This window comes from Aythya ferina (assembly GCF_964211825.1).
Source record: "Aythya ferina genome assembly, chromosome: 3".
Taxonomy (NCBI): Eukaryota; Metazoa; Chordata; class Aves; order Anseriformes; family Anatidae; genus Aythya; species Aythya ferina.
In genome coordinates, this window is record NC_140298.1 from 80,039,479 (window position 1) to 80,057,727 (window position 18,249).

Here is an 18,249-nt window from a genome sequence, read left to right on the forward strand (position 1 = left end):
CAAGCATACTGAATTTAAAAAAGGAAAATTGAGGTAGAAAATGTTTAAAATTTAAGTGATAAATCACTTTGAAATTTAAGTAATAAAGTGATAAAATTCAAGTGATTGCATTTAAAATTTAAGTGATAAAAATCAATGATTTTTGACTATACCAGTGACTTTTAGTTGTATATGTCAATTTAAATTGTTCTCGATTTGTATTCTTTTGCTAAATTAATCTCACAACATAGTGCTATGGTGACGCTAATGATAACAGAAGTAAAACCACATGTGAAATCTCAGTGAGGAAAAGAGGAGGCTTCTTTCTTGCTTGCTTTCAAAAGGCACAATCCCAGACCTTTTAAAAACATTAATTTGTGGACTCCGAAACAGTCATCCTCTGTGCTGGTTAGGAATGAGAATTCAAGATGTTACTACACATGCTCCCACAAAACAAAACTACCACATAACTGTACTTAAATTGTCTTTTTGTGAGATAGGCAGAACAAGAACGTAAATAGCATTACAAATCATGGCTGACATGCACTGTCAGATCTAGGTGTAGTGATTTACAGACCAGACTCTTTGTGGTATTTATTACCTCTGGTCACTGATACTAATTCTTCAACTTTAGTTTTATCAAATACACTCCTCTCTCTTTCTTACTTTGGAGTTCAAAACAAAACAAACAAAAATGAACTGAAATGAGCAAAGTGGTATTGCCTCCTACTCAACAGAAAAACAGCATAAATATCAAAAACAACTCCAGCCTCCAACTATTGCACTGCTTTTGCCCTTAATGTTTTTTATAAGACTTTTAAGCCTGTGTTACTTTTTTTTTTTTTAAGCATAAAGAAATTATTTCTCAAAGTATTCTTCACTGACCAAATTGAACTGATATTAAGCCTAAATGCAAGCAAAGCAAGGACCAAATTTCAACGTCCATTTACTCATTAAAATCTTTGTTGTGTGTATTGTAAACACAGATGAGGATTTTTTTTTGTTTGTTTTTTAAGGTACAAACTTAAAAAAAATCAAAAATCAAAATGTTTCTGTTTACTTCACTTATTTTCTGCACTCATATACACTCTTGAGATCCGGGAAGTCAAATAACTAAATATACATCCAAGGCTGCAACTTCAAACGAAAATCAGTAAGGCTCTGCCGGTATGAGCAAACAGGAGTGATCCAACCAGTCTTAAAAGAACAAACTAATAAAAGGAAGACTTACTTCAAGTCTCTTCATATTCTGCTTCATCACATGTAGTGAATAAAGATGACAACTTAAACACTTTCAGTTCACATAAAAGCAATATCTATTGCAAAATCGTTTGATAATTCATTAGATGTATTGGCTATATGCTCCCAGCAGAATCATACACAAATAAATCTTACTTCCATTTATTTACAACAAAATGTATTTATGCCTACTAACCAAAAATACTTTATTAAACATTCATAGATATTGCAAGTAATTATTATATCAGTTTCATCACCAGAAGATTTTTATATAGTATCAATTCTCTATCCGCATATTTACAAAGGCTTGTAAAGAGTTTTTCAGGAAAGTAAAATATATGAAATGTTTTACTACGTAGCAATACACTAAATTTAATTCTCACTCAGCTCATTGACTTAACGTTTACTTAGAAAACAAGATTCATGACATTGAAGTGTCTTAACTTTTGGCAAGAGTAAAAGTACCATTAATATTTACAATTGTAAATAATTACAATTGCCAGTTGAAAATGCAGTGACAGCAACAGCCAAATTCAAGCTCTAATTTTTAGAAGCCAAATTTTCCTCAACCTGTAACCACCACCCTGAAAAAGTTGTCATATGTTGTACATCATATGATACACTTGCATGAAAACTGCCTCATTAAAAGCAAATACCCTTCTCCCATAGTATTGCCACCATGCCTGCATTATGGCAGGTGGGTACCAACCGACCAGAAGCTACTGCTCAGTGCTGTGCACAGACCCCTCTCACGTTTGGCCCATCAAATACTCTGTTAGCAAAATAGACTTCAGCCTGAATTTCACTGATGTCTTTAACATTGGATGAAGGAATATTACAGCTGAGATTGGAGTGAATTAGGTTCACATATGTGCTATGCCTTCTGCTGCAGACAGGGCTCCTTGTACACAAGGGGCCATTCCAGACAAGACAAAATGAACAGGAATGGTTTGGAAATCACTTCAAGGGTTAAAACAAACACTGTAAGGTGCTATGTTTTGGATTTATGACTACAGCAGTGTTGATAACACACCAGTGTTTTAGCTATGGCTGAGCAGTGCTTGCACAGCATCGAGACCTTCTCTGTTTATCCCACTGCCCCCAGCAAGGAGACTGGGGGTAGGGAGGGGACACAGACAGCACAGCTGGCCTCAAATGACCAAATGGGTATTGCCCCAAAGCCTCAAAGTTTCCTTTCGTTTGTTCTTCTGATTCTCTCCACTAGTTCTGTCGGTGGGGAACTCAGTGAGCAGTCGGGTGGGTGCTTAGCTGCTGGCCAGGATTAATCACCCACAGAAAAGCACACCGAGACATGGGCAAAATGAGCAACACTGAAAATTGTTTCAAATCTTAAAATCAAACCAAACCAAAAAACAACTGATACCACTGGCCACTTATATTCAGCTTGGTTATCTGAAAACAAAAAGCTCTCTCATCTTCTCCAGTTAACAAAAAGCTACTTATGCTGCTCTATTCAGACAGTTTACTACATCATAATTCACGTGCCATCTCTCCTCCTAGCTGTATCTTTAAAAGTCTTTTCAGGTATTAACTTGGGACAGAACACTCCTATTTAACACCTGAAAACGCTGATAAGAAAATAAACAAGCCTAGGGGTAACAAGGGTCTCACACTTAGGCAAAAAATGTTTGTAGATAAAGGCAAGGTTTGGTGTAACCTACACTTTCCTTGCTTTCCTCAGTGCTTCCCCCCACCCCAACACACAGGTAAGGTAAGGTAAATTCATATCAGGTTTAGCAACCTAAAAGAAAAAAAAAAAAAAAAAAAAAGAAAAAGCAACCTGTATTTACTGGCACTTCTTCACACATTTCTTTTTGCTACACCCATCCTTCCTCCCTTTTTCCCCCTTGACTCTTTACACAGTATTTCAGTCTGCTTAAATGATTTGAATGACAGACTTGAAAGGTAAAGCACTCAAGTTTACCTTTTTTTTTTTCTATAGCAACAGAGGATGAATGGAAAGGGAATAAATGACACAGTAGTCCTTTTATACCCCCTTCTTTTTTTCCAAAGGCATTCTTTTTTATTCCCCTTGCTTTCAATTCAACCCATTCACAAAGGATTAGCATAACACATCTTTTTATGCTTGTAAGGGTTACAGCTGTAATCGCTTCACCTCATCACTTTACTTAGAAATCCTGTCTCCAGAGGAGTAATTCGATTACTCACGACAATCCAACTTCTGCCTAACCAAATAGAAATTCATTATAATGCTGTGCTTGTGCATCAGTTTACTCTGAGTGGATGGAAAAATAAAACCCAGCAACCTGAATAGTTGGTGTGAAAGGAAGAACGCTATTGTTGCCTAACAAAAAACTAGCAACAAAAGACAGAATGACTAGCAGACATTCCTAGTCTCACCAGCATAGTAGCCTCCAAACTAGTAATGACCTGTACCTTTTAAAGGCCTTGGGTTTCAAATGAGCACAGAAAGTCTATAAATTGAGCATCAGATTGCTTCAAAGTGACTAGTTTTTACCAGGTATTGGGTAAGTGTATGTAAAAACCTGAGACAGAGCTTTTGCACAGGCTGAAGAATCAGACAGGAACACCTTCTGTTGGTGGGAAATATCTGAATATGCACTCATGCTCATCCTTGCAAAGGCTTCTCTTGCCTTCTGCTTCTGAAATTCCAAAATGCACACAATGATGATACTACCTATCTGCCTGCTACCATCGTTAGCAACTGACAGTGGATAAGGACAGAAGAAAAAACAATAAGAGGACAACTGGCATCTCCAAATTACTTCCAGTTGTCCATATGCCCACAAGCACGAATCTAAGAAAAGCTCATGCTGACTGTTGCACAGAAGGATAGCACTTGGGGCAGAAGCACAGATGCCAGGATCATGCCTTCTATTTAAAAGTTGAACATTTTAGTTTATTTTACATTATTTCCGTAGAATGATTTAAGAAGACCAGATATAATGGAATAAGTTCTCAAAGGCAACATTTGCTATGCTTAGGTTTAGGATTATTAGGGTCCAGCTGACAAATCTTTAGCTGTTAGACTGACTTAGGTCTGTTTTTAGCTTTTGGAGCCCATTATCATCTACTTGATTTTTATTTCCACAGATTTCTGTAGATTTCAGCACAACATATGGGTGGCATTAAGGGCATTAACGATTTAAAAATTTGTATCATCATGATAAAAACACAGTATGAAATGTATTTGGAGTTTATACATATACCACTTGTGGTCAAGCTATATGTTGATGTGTTCATGTCTGCATTAAGAAGGAAAACAGAAAACATCTTGTTTACAGTATCTGTATCAAGTAAGCATTCCAGACTTAGCCATGAAGAAAGTAATTCACTGTGTTTGCTTAAGTCTGATTTCTTTCTAATCTGGATTTTTTTTTTTTTTTAATTAAATATTTTGCTCTTTTACATTCTCATAGGCACTTAACCTTTATTGTGATGTGTGTGTACTTTATGGTGACTGGAAATCAATAATAATTCCTTTTTGTCTTGAAAAACTTAAAATATCCTTAAGACAGCATCTTTCTTCAATACCACCCATGGGAATTTACTAATAATCATACTGTTAGAATGGAGAGGAACTGAGCTTGTGGAATAAAAGCCATACTTTAAAATGAAAGAAAGCCCTCAGAGCATAAAAAGAATAGGTGGCTATTGTTATTTTGCAAGTTCCTGTTTAACATACACACAACTTCAATAACAATGTTCACTCCATAAGGGCAAAATATCAGCATCTTTTTCCCTTTACTCCTTAGCTAAAAAAAAAACAAAAACAAAAACAAAACAAAACAGAGAAGAGAGCAATCCTCCAATCACAATCTCACATTCTGACCCTAGTGAGATATCCAGGTCCAAGGGGGAAATCTACAGCTAGGCAGAGAAATGAAGCATGATAGTCCCAGTGTTCAGCCTTGAATTCATAACACACCTCAAGAAATGGAGTGAACCATTCAGGTAAAGTGCATACATTCTCTTTTGCCTCTTGACATCTCTTGATTTGCCATTGCTTTTTTTTTTTTTTTCTTTCTGAAAATTAAATCACAATATTAATTTCTACAGGGGTGTGCTGTTGAAGAAACAAGTTGTTCTGCTCACAGATGAGAACTTCTGCCACACTGTGCAGAGAATGCAGGCACAGTTAGGAAGGGCAATATTATATGTTACAATGGAAAAAAGACCTTTCTGTTTAGTAACTTTCACCAGAAAAGTGGAAATACATCATATTAAACTGGACATTAATCATAATAAAATTTATTCACAAAGAGCACAATGCTTTTGGTAGACACAGTGAAAAAGCTTCAGCACAAACAAGAAAGCATGGATTCATATTTCATATGCCTTACCCCAAAATAGAGACAAGTCTTCAAAATGTTTAACCAAGTTACAAAACATGTTGCAGAACTGTAAACATCACAAGTTAGCTACCTCATGCTTATCAGATACAGTACTTCTTATTCTTTGTCATTATATCTTTCCTTGCTTTGCTGTAAAACATCTCATTAGACATTCAGTCAGAAGACAAACACCCCGTAGTTCTCAAAATTAATGCTACATAAACATTGGACAGTAGAAAATGGCTAAGAGTATCTTTTCTCATCAAAATGAATTTAAAGCACAGTAGTCAGTTTCAAAGTGGAAAAAAGAAATGTATCTTAAATCTGTGTTTAGTTTCTGGTTTAGGGAATTTTCATGTATCTTCATGTCTCAAAACATTTATACCACAACATAAATTGGTTCTAACTACCTTAATCATGTTCAAAGAGGGAATAGCTACATCTTCAGAGGGGAGGGAAAAAGATAAAAGACTTTCAGTCAGCTTATCTTGTATTATTTTATTTCTCCTTCAGCCTAACAAATGGGCAATGACAAGTGTATGTTACCTTCTTAACTCCACATACATTTCATAGGAAATTACACACTCAATGACTACTAAGTGGGTTTTGTAGGAAAATTGGATCAGTATCGGTGCATTTCCATTAGCTGGTATCTCTAAAGGTAATCTCCATGAACCACTTGGAATTGGAGTCAGGACACAGACCCCCTCTATCTTACTCTTACCAAAATGATGTTGAGTAAACTGGTAAAACAATATATTTAAATGCCTACTGATGTTGCTGTATCTGTTTTCCTGGAAGATCAAGGTTTAAAATAGCCTTTTGAATACCTCAGTCATGCTAAATTTATTTCTTTAAACAAAAGAAGTTCCTTAAACTATTAAAATTTTATGATTATTCATGATGAAATTACTTGAAGAATGCTATCGTCAGAGTCTCAATACACCATATATTCAAAGTCCAGTTGGTATCATTATGATGATTTGTTGCAAATCTTGTACTACCAGCACTGGGAATGACACACCTTTGCTTGATAAAATAATTCTGTATTGGGCTTGAGAGCTCTCCATTCATGTCCAAAAGGAGAATGATGTACAGCTGATGTGCTTTGCTTTGAAGAGAGGTCAGTGAAGCCAAAGCAGTTTTAAGAAGTTAAAGTTTATCAAGTTTTATCACTTGATAAAAGCAGCACTTGTTTGTTATCGTTTTGAAATAATACTCAAGTATCCTACTCAGTAGATGGACACATCCTAACTTCCCCAGTCCTAAGAAGGAGTAATGACAGCTATCAGAGCTCTATCATTCTGGCTGCATGACCCCATCTCAGCCATGACAGGGACTGCACCCCAAGTTCAGACTCACTCACAGCTTTATTCTGAGGGCCTAGCTATGCACATTGTGCTACATATCTGTCCAAACTGCTCACCGTGTCTACAGGCTGGCTGGTGAATGATGAGGAAGTATACACTTGCTCATGCAGCAACTCTGCCCAAGTGGCTGTTCCTCTTCTCCTACAAGCTACAGGCATCACGTCGTACAAAAGTCTACCAGCTTCAGGTCCAAGAGCTGGGTCAGCAGTCAGACATCAAATCTGCAAGTCCAACATCCTCACACTATACTCAAACCAATGCAACTACAGTTTCTGTGAAGAACAAGGGCTCTCCAGAGCTTTCCTAATCAGAACACAAGGTGATCTGGGAGGCCTGATGTGAAAAGGTGAACTATCGTTCCTTGTAGCTGAGCTTCTGCCGGTCAGATGACTGTGCTCCAAACATTCCAGCACTGGCTGCCTGTGATCTACTGTGTTACATTATGATCTACCCAAGCAGCACAGACTTAGTCCTTGAACAAACCAAATTCTGTTATGTAAGGAATTGCTTAAATTTGCCTGAAACTGTTTCTTGAATGACCTTAAAATTTTACTTAAAAATAAAGCATAAAAGATTTGTACTTGCCAAAACAATTGGTTGTATTGGTTGCAAGCTGGTTGTATTCCATCTCTCCTATAAAATTTCACTGTCTGAATTCCACCACTACTACTCAAAACGGGACACGCAGGAAACGACAATTTCTGTTGCTTGATTCTCTGCATAAACAAATTGATTTCACTTTCTGAATCTGAGAAAACTGTTCAGTTTGAATTCAATTTATATTAGCTAGCAAAGCTATTTGATTTGGCTAAACAACATCATGCTTCAGAGCTTATGCAGAGCAAGCAATATTATTTTATACAAAGGCAACCAGATTACCAGTTTTCATATTTGGACAGGCATATAATGAGATTCAATTTGCCCTCTCAGTCCCTGAACTGCCAGCTAGTTATGTTGAATGAGCATTTCTAACTTCTGTTCAAAACAAGAAATAGATTTGCAAATAGGTAGCGCCTGCCACAGATAGCTACCATCCCTTCCCATCTTACTGTGGTATGATCTAGGCTGAAAAATATAACCGCAACAGGTTATATAACAGCAATATAACAGCAAACACCTTGCCCTAACTTTAGATATCTGTTCCACAGTTCAAGTGATGAATCAAAAATGTAATCTAACCCTGATGGTTAATATCTGATGGTTATTAATGGGGACTCATCCCCTACACTGTCTCCCTACCACTGATATCACTCGCTAAACCATGTCCCTAAGTATTACATCCATGATGAAGCACCCAGTGCTCAGGGTTCACAGTCCAGTATCTTACAAAGTTTTACACCAGGGCAACGAACAATAATCCTCTCGTTTCGGTGTACAAGAAGTTCTGTGGAAGACGAACACATGAACCTAAGTCCCTGCATGAACATTATGGTTCTATGACTTCAAGCAGAATGGGAACTATCTAAAAGCCTTTCTAAATTTTAGAATAACATAAAAGAATAATACCTACAGGATTAAATCTTTAAAACTAATCAGTTGTAAGAAACACTGAATGACTATGAGAAAATCCATTCATGTCTGCAGAAAATAATGACAGAATGTTGAATTACCCGTGCTTCTAAAATTTGTTAGAAAACTCCAGGGAATGCAGCATGGTCATTTCAGAAAAAGAAAGATAGTCTTAATTTAGCAAAATCTGAGAATTTAGAAACAGATTAAGGATTAACCTGAAGTTTGCTTATCTATGTATTTTTTCCTGTAATGTGTCAATGAAATAGGAAGACAACTTAGACAATTCTGGATGGTATTAGTGTACATAAAAACTACGGTTCACAATAAAACAATGCCTGTGCTTGTGCAAATAACTTCCTTCCATATGTTGAGGCAATTTTAATGCCAACTGCAGTAATTGTAGAATTCCCTTTCTCTCCCTCATATAGAAAAAGAGTTGTCCTTTTACTACTCTTACAAAAAAATCTTAGCAAAAACACTGTCAACAGTTCTGCCACTCAATGATCTGCTTTTTCTATCACTGTCTGAGGGTCTAAACAATAACATATAGAAACAGAAAACACATTTTAATAATATTTCTTCTTATCATATGATTTACAAAATAACATGATTTACTTCTTCCATATGATATACTTCTTCAGAAACACGATAGCACAAGGAATGGAAAGAGAGTGATTATGACACTTGTTTGCCATCAAAACATAAGGATTTGGTTTTATTGTCAAAGAAAGAGACCCATTTTCATGATACTGTAAAGTGTACAGCTGTAATCTGTTTCACCACCATCTTCACTTATGCCATACTGCACCATTCTGATTTTATTTGCATGCCATGATGGTGTAAGTACCTATTCTCTTTCAGAGCAGAAAATCTTCAGATGTAATTTCCCACACTGTGAAACTGATGACACATAACTGAGTATTTGCCTTAAACTTGTCCATTAACCACCTCATCTGAGCTTTTCTCTTCATTTTAACTACCCATAGAAACTGGCTTTCGGCAAATTGTTGTCCAGCATGAGAACTAGCTAGGTCTGGCATAACTGCACGTACTGTAATCTTGCTTCTGCATCAACAATTTGTCAGCAATTTAAGAGCACAGCATCCGAGGTAACATCCTGCAGCTTTGTGGCAGCAAGGGCATGAAAACAGTGCACTGGAAATGGTTTGGACGCTTGATGTGGAGACCATTACTGGTCCAAGCTTTAGTTTTGTAGCCATATAAAGAATGGCAATAACTAATGCATAATAGACGTTTACTTTCGTTTGAAGCCAGATGTCTCTCATTTCAGACATGCTGCTTTAACATCCTAAATACTACACTGGCTTTTGCTATTCCCTGCATGACTTTGCTCTCAACTGTGGTGTTTTTAAAAAAGCACACTGCTGAAGTGACGGAGCTGTTCTCCCAGATTTCTGTAGTCAGCGCAGACTCCTGCCTCAGGATATTTTCCACCACAGCAAGGTTAGAGCAGGACCCCTTTTTTTTTTTTCTTTCTTTTTTTTCTTTTTTTTTCTCTCTATGCTAATGGCCTGGCAAGCACTTGGCAGAGGGGCTGAAACAGTCAATAATATATTGTCTGCTTACATATGTGTGAATAACCAATACTCAGTCATCAGCAAAGAGCAAGTAACACAATTCAGCAGATATATGACCTTTGATTTAATGTTCAGGTTAAATATTCTGCCATCCATGTGGTATTGAACGTGGACACTTTTCCTGTTGACTCAACAAAGGAAATGTCAATCCAAAATGGCAAAGGATGCAGACTGTTTTGTGACCTCTTTGACAGTAAAAGGGTTCTGGAAGTCCATTCTGATCAAGAACCTTTCACACCACGTCACTGTGAAGCACGAAGAACATTCAGTCCTTTCCACATTGCTGAATTTGCACAAAAGCCAAATGCTTCCAAAGCTGACAGCATGGAAATCCACATACTGGGTTGCAATTCCGTTCTCCATATTTTGTATTTACCTGGCTACAAAAACATTTCAAAATGCCTGTAAGATGCTTTCTGCTCTGACATATAGTTGTGTGATAACCAGACTATTTCTAGAAAGATCCTCCCTCCTGCAAGGTCCATCTGTATATCCTTCTGGTAATGATCTTTCTAGAAATAGCCTGGTTATCACACAACATCAGAGCAGAAAGCAATCCATACTCCCGAACTTCAGAGTAATCATCTCCGTACACAACTGACAAAGCATCAATCTCTGTATGTGAGCAATTTGGCAGCTGTGCCAATCAACCATACTGACTTTCTCTGCAACATATTTGACAGTGTTTAGGAAGTGCTACTATGCTTGGCAATGCCATCTCTTCTTTCTAGATGACTAGCTGTAGAACTTCATTTAGCACTTTGTCAGAGATGACAAGCAAATAATTTAATAAACCCTTGTAATGCTCATGCCAATGATGTAAAATTTCATTTAAAAAAAGTTAATGATCATATCAATGAGCTATTTGCCAAATACACGATTTTTACTTTACCAGTGCTAAGCCATAACGTAGTAAAGAAGCTGCTACTATCTCAACATTGTATGTATCTATCTACTGTTTCTCATTTAAGGGCACATCTGAACTCTGGGACAACAATGATCAGGAAGTGCTCAGAGCACAGTATCATTACTGGAGTGCCATTTGAAGTTTCATTACCACTTCTAGGACTTTCCTACAAACTTCCAAAACCAATAAAGGTGTGCATATTAAAATCTTGCAATATAACGCACCATTTATTGGAACCAGTTTCAAGCATGACTGATCTTCCCCTCATCAGTTTGAACTGTAGCTTCTGTACTGGCACTAATGATGGTAGTAAGAAAACTGTATGTAGGAGTATTTAGGAGTATCTAGCATCAGCAATGGTTTGCTTTTTGGGGTACAGAATTCAGCTTGAACATCGGTAATGTGTATGGCAAAGCCTACTGCCAGTGTCAGTCTTCTGACATGCCCACTCATGTGGAGAAAGCATCGTTCCAGCTGCATACAGACTGGTTGTAAACACAGTGACTCTTAGAGTGCCTTTTGTCCTCCTTTCTTTAAGGAGGAGAAACAGTGCTGTCCCTTAATGGGGTGGCCCTAAAGCTCCACTGCTACACAAACAATGCAAACTCCTGTTCTAAACATGCACTTGAGATGACTGTGATGGGCTGCCAAAGGCAGCAATCTCTGCCTGTACTTTCTTCAAATCCAGACATTACCAGAGTCCATTTTATCCAATAGTATAGTTTATAGCAGTATAAAATGAAAGTGGACACGTTGTACAGGTGAAATTTGGCTGATGAACCCAGTCCTAACTGATGATGACAGTTCACCTTCTCTAAACACTTGCAAAATTACTTACATCCAAAAATCATCTTAAATATGACACAAAGAACGTAAAGAAATCAAGGATTTTCTGTTGCAGTTAAGTCTAAACGTTCTTGTAAGAAAAGTAAATTTCTACATTTATGTCTCCATATTCTTTAACTATGAATGCAAAACATTCAATGTCCACGATCTGATTCAAGAAGTAATATACTCATTAGAGCTGAAAAGACCTAAGAAAACAGGCACCTAGTATTAAAGTATAAAGCATATATAAAGCATGTATCTTACATGCTAAGGTACTCCTCCTCTTAGAGCAGTAAATACATCATCTTTCATTCTCTAACATTTAAATATTAACTAGAACCCTCTATCTGAAGTTGTACTTTTGAAATGCTTACTACTTGGTTCCTTTAAGTTTCCTAAGACTTCGATTTGCTCATAGCATCTGCATAAACTAATTTGTTAATCACCTATAACAAAAGAAATACTGCAACATTTTAAAATCAAGGAAAGCTAACATTTATTACATCTTTGGATTCAAACTTTCCTCATGCTGATTGTTGATTTTTTTAATATACTGCAATTTTTTATCACTAGTGTTTCCATCTACAAAATTATTGGTTTTTGTTTAAAAAAAACAACCAACAACTATTAACAACCAATCAAATTTAATGCAGCAAATTTAAAACATACAAGCAAATACATGTAAATTTAATATTTGCATGCAATAGACTTATTCACTATGGAAATGTCTTTAAACATAAAGCGCTCTAGGAAAGCTATTAGATTTATTCATTATATTTATTAGATTTTTTTTTAGTGCCTTTTTTTTTTTTTTCTTCCCTCACCAAAAGCAGTAAACTCCTCTTTCAAAAATAGTAATAAACCTCTATTCTAGAAGACTTAGAAAGGGGCTGGAAAGTAGAAACTAATTCTGTTCATAATTACTCTGAGTTAAAAGAAATGGTTCAGCTTTAGCTGATGGACAAACTTAAGAAGTTGATTATAACAGGAATAAGTTGCAAATATTTTTAAAGCTTTTCAACTAGGAACAGGGAGAGTAAAAGACTGCAGAACTTTGTTATTTTTTTCTGCAACTACATGCAAGGTAATTTTTAGACACTTCTTATACTGCTTTCCTCATATGTATTGTACAAGAAGATAACTGTATTTCCATAAGCTCAGGCCATGCTACAACCACACACAAAAAAAGGTAATTCAGAGATTTTTTTTTTTTTTTTTTCTGTTACCCTTGCAAGGAACCCTTATTTCTTAAGAGATCTCAAGCAACAAGCAAAAACAAGCACTTCTCTTCAGTATTTTCAGTTCTTTCTTAATCTAGTTCTTCATATATTTTCAGTTCTTTCTTATTAAAAAAGAATGGGAAACACATTCTCTGAAAATTGTTGTCCCATTCATATCCACCTGGTAGTTTCACTTAATAAATTTGGTTGTTATATTAAATTCCTTTTTACTCAAATAAAAATTTGTTAAATTGAATGCCATGATTTTGCTACTATCTGCACATATGCGGATATACCCATATTATAGGTTTTGTATCTGGAAATCTGGAGGCGTCTTTCTGTTAACAGCTCTTTTATAACCACCATCAAATATTCCATGAAAGGATCATACAATTTTTTTATTTACAATCAAAGGTATCACTTATCAGAAATGGCAGATGTAGTTGCTCTCAGAGTTACTGCAATTTCACATACAAAAAGGAAAATAAGCCATGCTAAATTCTGTTTCCATCTTTGGAAAGCAGAGCAAGTTAGTAAAAATGTCCTCTTTGTGAGGCAAAATACATTATGGAAAATACCACCGAAGTTTAAACATATTTAGAGCTTTTTGGTATGAATGAGCGAAAGGAAAGATATGACATAGGCAATATCTTCATTCTTCTCTATACTTAGATTGTCACATAAGTCTCCAGCACCTATTATGATGGTACAGCTAAAAGTCATTTTAGGAGCATTGATCCAAACATAAAAACAGCACTGAAGGGAGCTTCATTTCATATATGTTTAGCTTCTGATATCTTCCCTCATTTGTGCATTAACTGCTAAGACATATATGAGCATCCTGCTACAGGAGGTGATTTGACTTTCACAAATTTCCCTGAGAGCAGAAACATCATCAGGAACAATTTCAAGGAAATAATTATGGTCTAGACAGATTTATGACTTCTAAAGACCTAATCCAAAACACATTAATGTCAGTGAAAGGACTCCCATTGACATCAAAGGCCTTTGGATCAATCCCCAACTGCTATGGGAATGAATTCAGAGCAATAATGATGGTGGACTAAATGCACACTTGCAGTTGAAATGTTACCACCCAGACCTTTTTATTTCTCAAATCAGATTAAAAAGTAATTTTCTGCTATTTCACAATTACTTCCAGATGCGCATCATCTCAAATGGCATTTTCATCCATCTGTATGAACCAAACATGCACAGAGATGGAGAGCTCCTATGTTGCCTGAACTAGTAATACAAATGAAAACCACAAGGGAAAACAATTTTGGAGGTCAAAAAGTTCATGGTTGAAATGCAGAGTGAGAAACTTTGGACTGCATTCATCACTTCTAAATACTTTGGGATAGAGTTGCCAGTCCCACTAGTACTTTATTTACTGCCACAGTGGATTTCTTCTAATTAAATTTTTGATATTTTTCTCTAGTCTTCTAAATAAAACAAAGCGATACACGTAAATCAGTGTTAGCCTCAAACTTGGCAGCCTAAAAACTGTCAGAAATGTCAGCTTCATATATCCTCTGCCTAATAACAGTTCTGCTGTCCCTTCTGTCCTCTTAAATGTCTATTTACATGCTAAATAATTTGAAGCATCACTCTTCTCTGACCATGATAATTTCATTCTGTTAGCAGTTGATAAAATTTTAGATTGTAAAATGCCAATGTAATGTGCTTGTGGAAACCCATTCAAATTTTAACACATTCAAAGTCAGCTCTAAGATATGACTGATCAGTTATCAACATGTGTTACTCTGAAGTGCCTGTCACAGAAATGGTGCCTTTTGAATTCACTCCTCTAGCAGTACCTTGGTTAGGCAGGTTCAGTTATCGTGTATTCATTATGATATGAACATACTATGTACTGATTGAACTCTGCCTTAAAAAAAAATAGTTTTAGGAAGTTTGAGAATTTTCTTTAAGAAATTATATGCAACACCTTTTTGCTGAGCAATACACGTTCTGCAGCATCACTCCATCTTTCAGTTCCTAATGAATATCTGACCTTAGTCTTCCGTCTTTTTCTTCCTTCTTCAGTTACTATGTGAGAAACTAGATTATTAGTGACTGCTACCTAGATTTGAAAAATAATGAGGTAAAGAACAATTAAGTTTTTTATAAAAAGAAAAAATAATAATAATAATAAAAAAAAATGATGGTGATCACTGGTTACTAAGAGGAACTGAATGGGAACTGAATTTGGCTTGACAGAGGAAGGCAATACAGCTTAAAAGTATCCAAGGAATTTAAACAGTTCAATTGCTGGACAATAATGAAAATGGTGCTTTAGATATCTTCTACCCGCCATCTGCACAACAGGGAGTTGATTTTAACATGGTTTCCTTAAGAATCAAAGCTTATGTGAACAGATTGTATACGTGGGCAACTTTCATACCCTCTCACCACATCTAATAACTTGGGACTCTCTTGGCCAATTCAGTCCAATCTGGAGAAGGGCAAAAGTCACAAAGTCATTAAATTCTTACAAGCTTTGTGAAAATAGGTGTCCAGATAAAGGGGGAATCCCATTATTACCCTAAATCAGGGCCATCAAAGAATCACTCTGGTATTCATTCTTCAGATGCAAGTACACATGAACTGCTCAGGGGACGACTTTTTAATCTGTTGCTGTTCCAATATTTTCTTCAAAAAAATTAATTCAGTGTATTTTAATACTCCAGACACTAGTAAAACTCTCAGCTTGCTCTAAAAACATCTTTTCAAGACATGCCAAAAGCAGCAACATATTTAGTCATGATTTGGCACCACCTTTTAGATGAGTTCACACTTGAGTACATTTTGTTATCAGAAATGTAAGAGAACATTGCACCTGGAATATACAGATTGAAAAAGTATGAGAGCTTTAATTTGGATTTTCTGACTTTCATTAGCTTGATACCAAGAAATAAACTATTGAATCAATTCTCAAAGGCAGAAGGCAGCACCTGGGAATGATATGTGCAAAACCTTCAATGCATTAAAATATGTATGAATTATCTTAACAGAAGACTGCCCAAACAAACAAACAAACAAACAAAAACAAAAAAAATCAGGTGAATAACAATTTAGAAAGTCAAATTATCAAGATTATAATTTGGGGGATATGAACTTTTCCAGCACGAAACCATGACATTACTAACATATTTTTTCCATTTTTACATCTTATCAGTGTGAAACAGGAGCTGTAAAATGCAGATTCCTTAGGAGACATAACAGAAAAATTAGTTCAAACCAGGCCCTTGAACAAGGTAAAAATGACAGAGATTCATTACTTGCCAGACTTTGCTAGTAACACTGAACTTGACTACCAGGGAGATTTGTCTTACCTCTGTATGCACCTTTAATTTCCCCCACCCTCCAAACCAGCTCTTAACAATTTTTAATGCTTTTTAGATACATTTAAGGCAAAATTCAGTTTGACTGGCCAGCTATAGGCTGCTTCAGGTCACAGGAGATTGCACAGGACTATGAACAAAGGAGATACACAGGACTATGTGTATCTTCTTTTACTGAAGATACACAAGGCAAGATGAGACAGTTCTCTTTTCCCTATATTTATTTCAGTGGGTTAAAAAACAACCAACCAAGCAAACAGACAAATAAAACAACAAAACAAACATTTCCGATGGATACACTAAACATGCAACTTTTCCTTGGTCAATGATTCAAAGCATACCTACATACAACTGAAGTATCAGTGCAAACAGATGAATATATTCATGAAACAGTATGTTAAGTACACTTTTCTTCAAGCACAGCAAATAATGTCATTATTTTTGTGATGAACGCACAGAGAAAATTTCCTTATCAGCTTCTTAAAATGATTCAGAATACCAGCATAAGTTAGTTGACAGATATGAATGCATGTGACTTTGAAGTGATGATGTCTAACTAAATTCATTCTTTCAGAGCACAAGAAAGCATTTTCATATAATGTTGCCTCCCCCCACATCTCACTTTTTATCAATAAAAGTCAAGTCAGAGTAAAACATATTACTTTTTAGTTCCACATTCAAAGAGTATGGTACTGATGTATTGGACAATGCCTCAGGAACTCGAACAACCTCAGGAACATGTGTCTTTAGCCACCGCAGTGAAGCCAAGATTTATAGCACTGCGGTAAGAAACTTACTACTCATTTTCCGTTTCCTTCAGACAAAAGTAATTTGTGTACACATGACTGCTGTGGGAGAGGAAGGCATACAAGCAACCCTCATCAGGCTTCTTGGTCCCATGAACATTGCTTAGAGACCAGTGGACTGAACATGGTTAAGTAATTTTCTCATAAGCTAGGTGAATTCCTACCTCGTTTTGTTATTACTATCCAGAAACCTTATGATAAAAGAACCACTGCTCTCCTCTTCCCCCTTTCATATTTTTGCAAAATCTAGGCTATTTCAGAGAGAGAGTCTTTCCAAGACTCTCCCTTGACTCAAATCCCAGCAATACATGCTTGAAGTACATAAATATTTGTTCATGCAAATATACTTAAACATTTAATCATGTCAGGGAAACATAAGAAAGATAACGCTGATGTACTTTTCATAGGAGACTTAGCTCACAGTTTGAATTTCCTGTTCTTACTAGCTTCCCCCACTTGATGAAAGTATTAACGAATCTTGAGAAGTACATTTTACTTTCCAGTTTCTCAAGAAAACATTTTGTTGCTACCACCTCACTAGAGGCATCAGCTTTTAATTGGAACAAGTTTTAAATTGAAAGAAGCAATTGAAAAGATGGTGCTGATGTGCCACAGCAGTACTTTAAATGCCTGCCTGCTCATATCTAAAGTTGTTTTTTATGCTGAATATCAATATGCAATTAGAAAGAGACAATGTTAGCAGTGCTGGGCCTCTGCAGAGCATTGCTTCAGCATTTGTTAGGTCCTTTCTTGTTCATGCTGCTGGAGTCTTTCAAACAACTCATGTTGACACAATCAAGCAACCACAATGAACGGCTATAAATACAGTCAAAGCAAGAGATAACAATAAGCTGAACAACTAAGTCCTCATTTGAAGATGAAACCGTATTTTTGAGTGAGCAGTATGTGATTAACCTGCTGTATGTGGGGTCAATATGATTTATTCTCACAGCTATGCAGTCAGCCTTAGCTTTGGGCTTCACTTGCTATAAAAGACACAAGCTTTCCTCAAATCACTTCTCCCCTATGCCTATATAACACACTATGCTGTTACGTACGAAAATTAACTACCATGTCCTTCATTTAAATGAAGGAAAAGATCTCCA

At 36.2% G+C, this 18,249-nt stretch overlaps 1 protein-coding gene across 11 annotated transcripts in view; it reads right to left on the reverse strand.

Moving 5' to 3' along the window:
* PTPRK (protein tyrosine phosphatase receptor type K) overlaps window positions 1–18,249 on the reverse strand; it is a 413,276-nt gene that overhangs the window by 56,363 nt on the left and 338,664 nt on the right. The gene's annotated exons all lie outside the window — the stretch shown is intronic.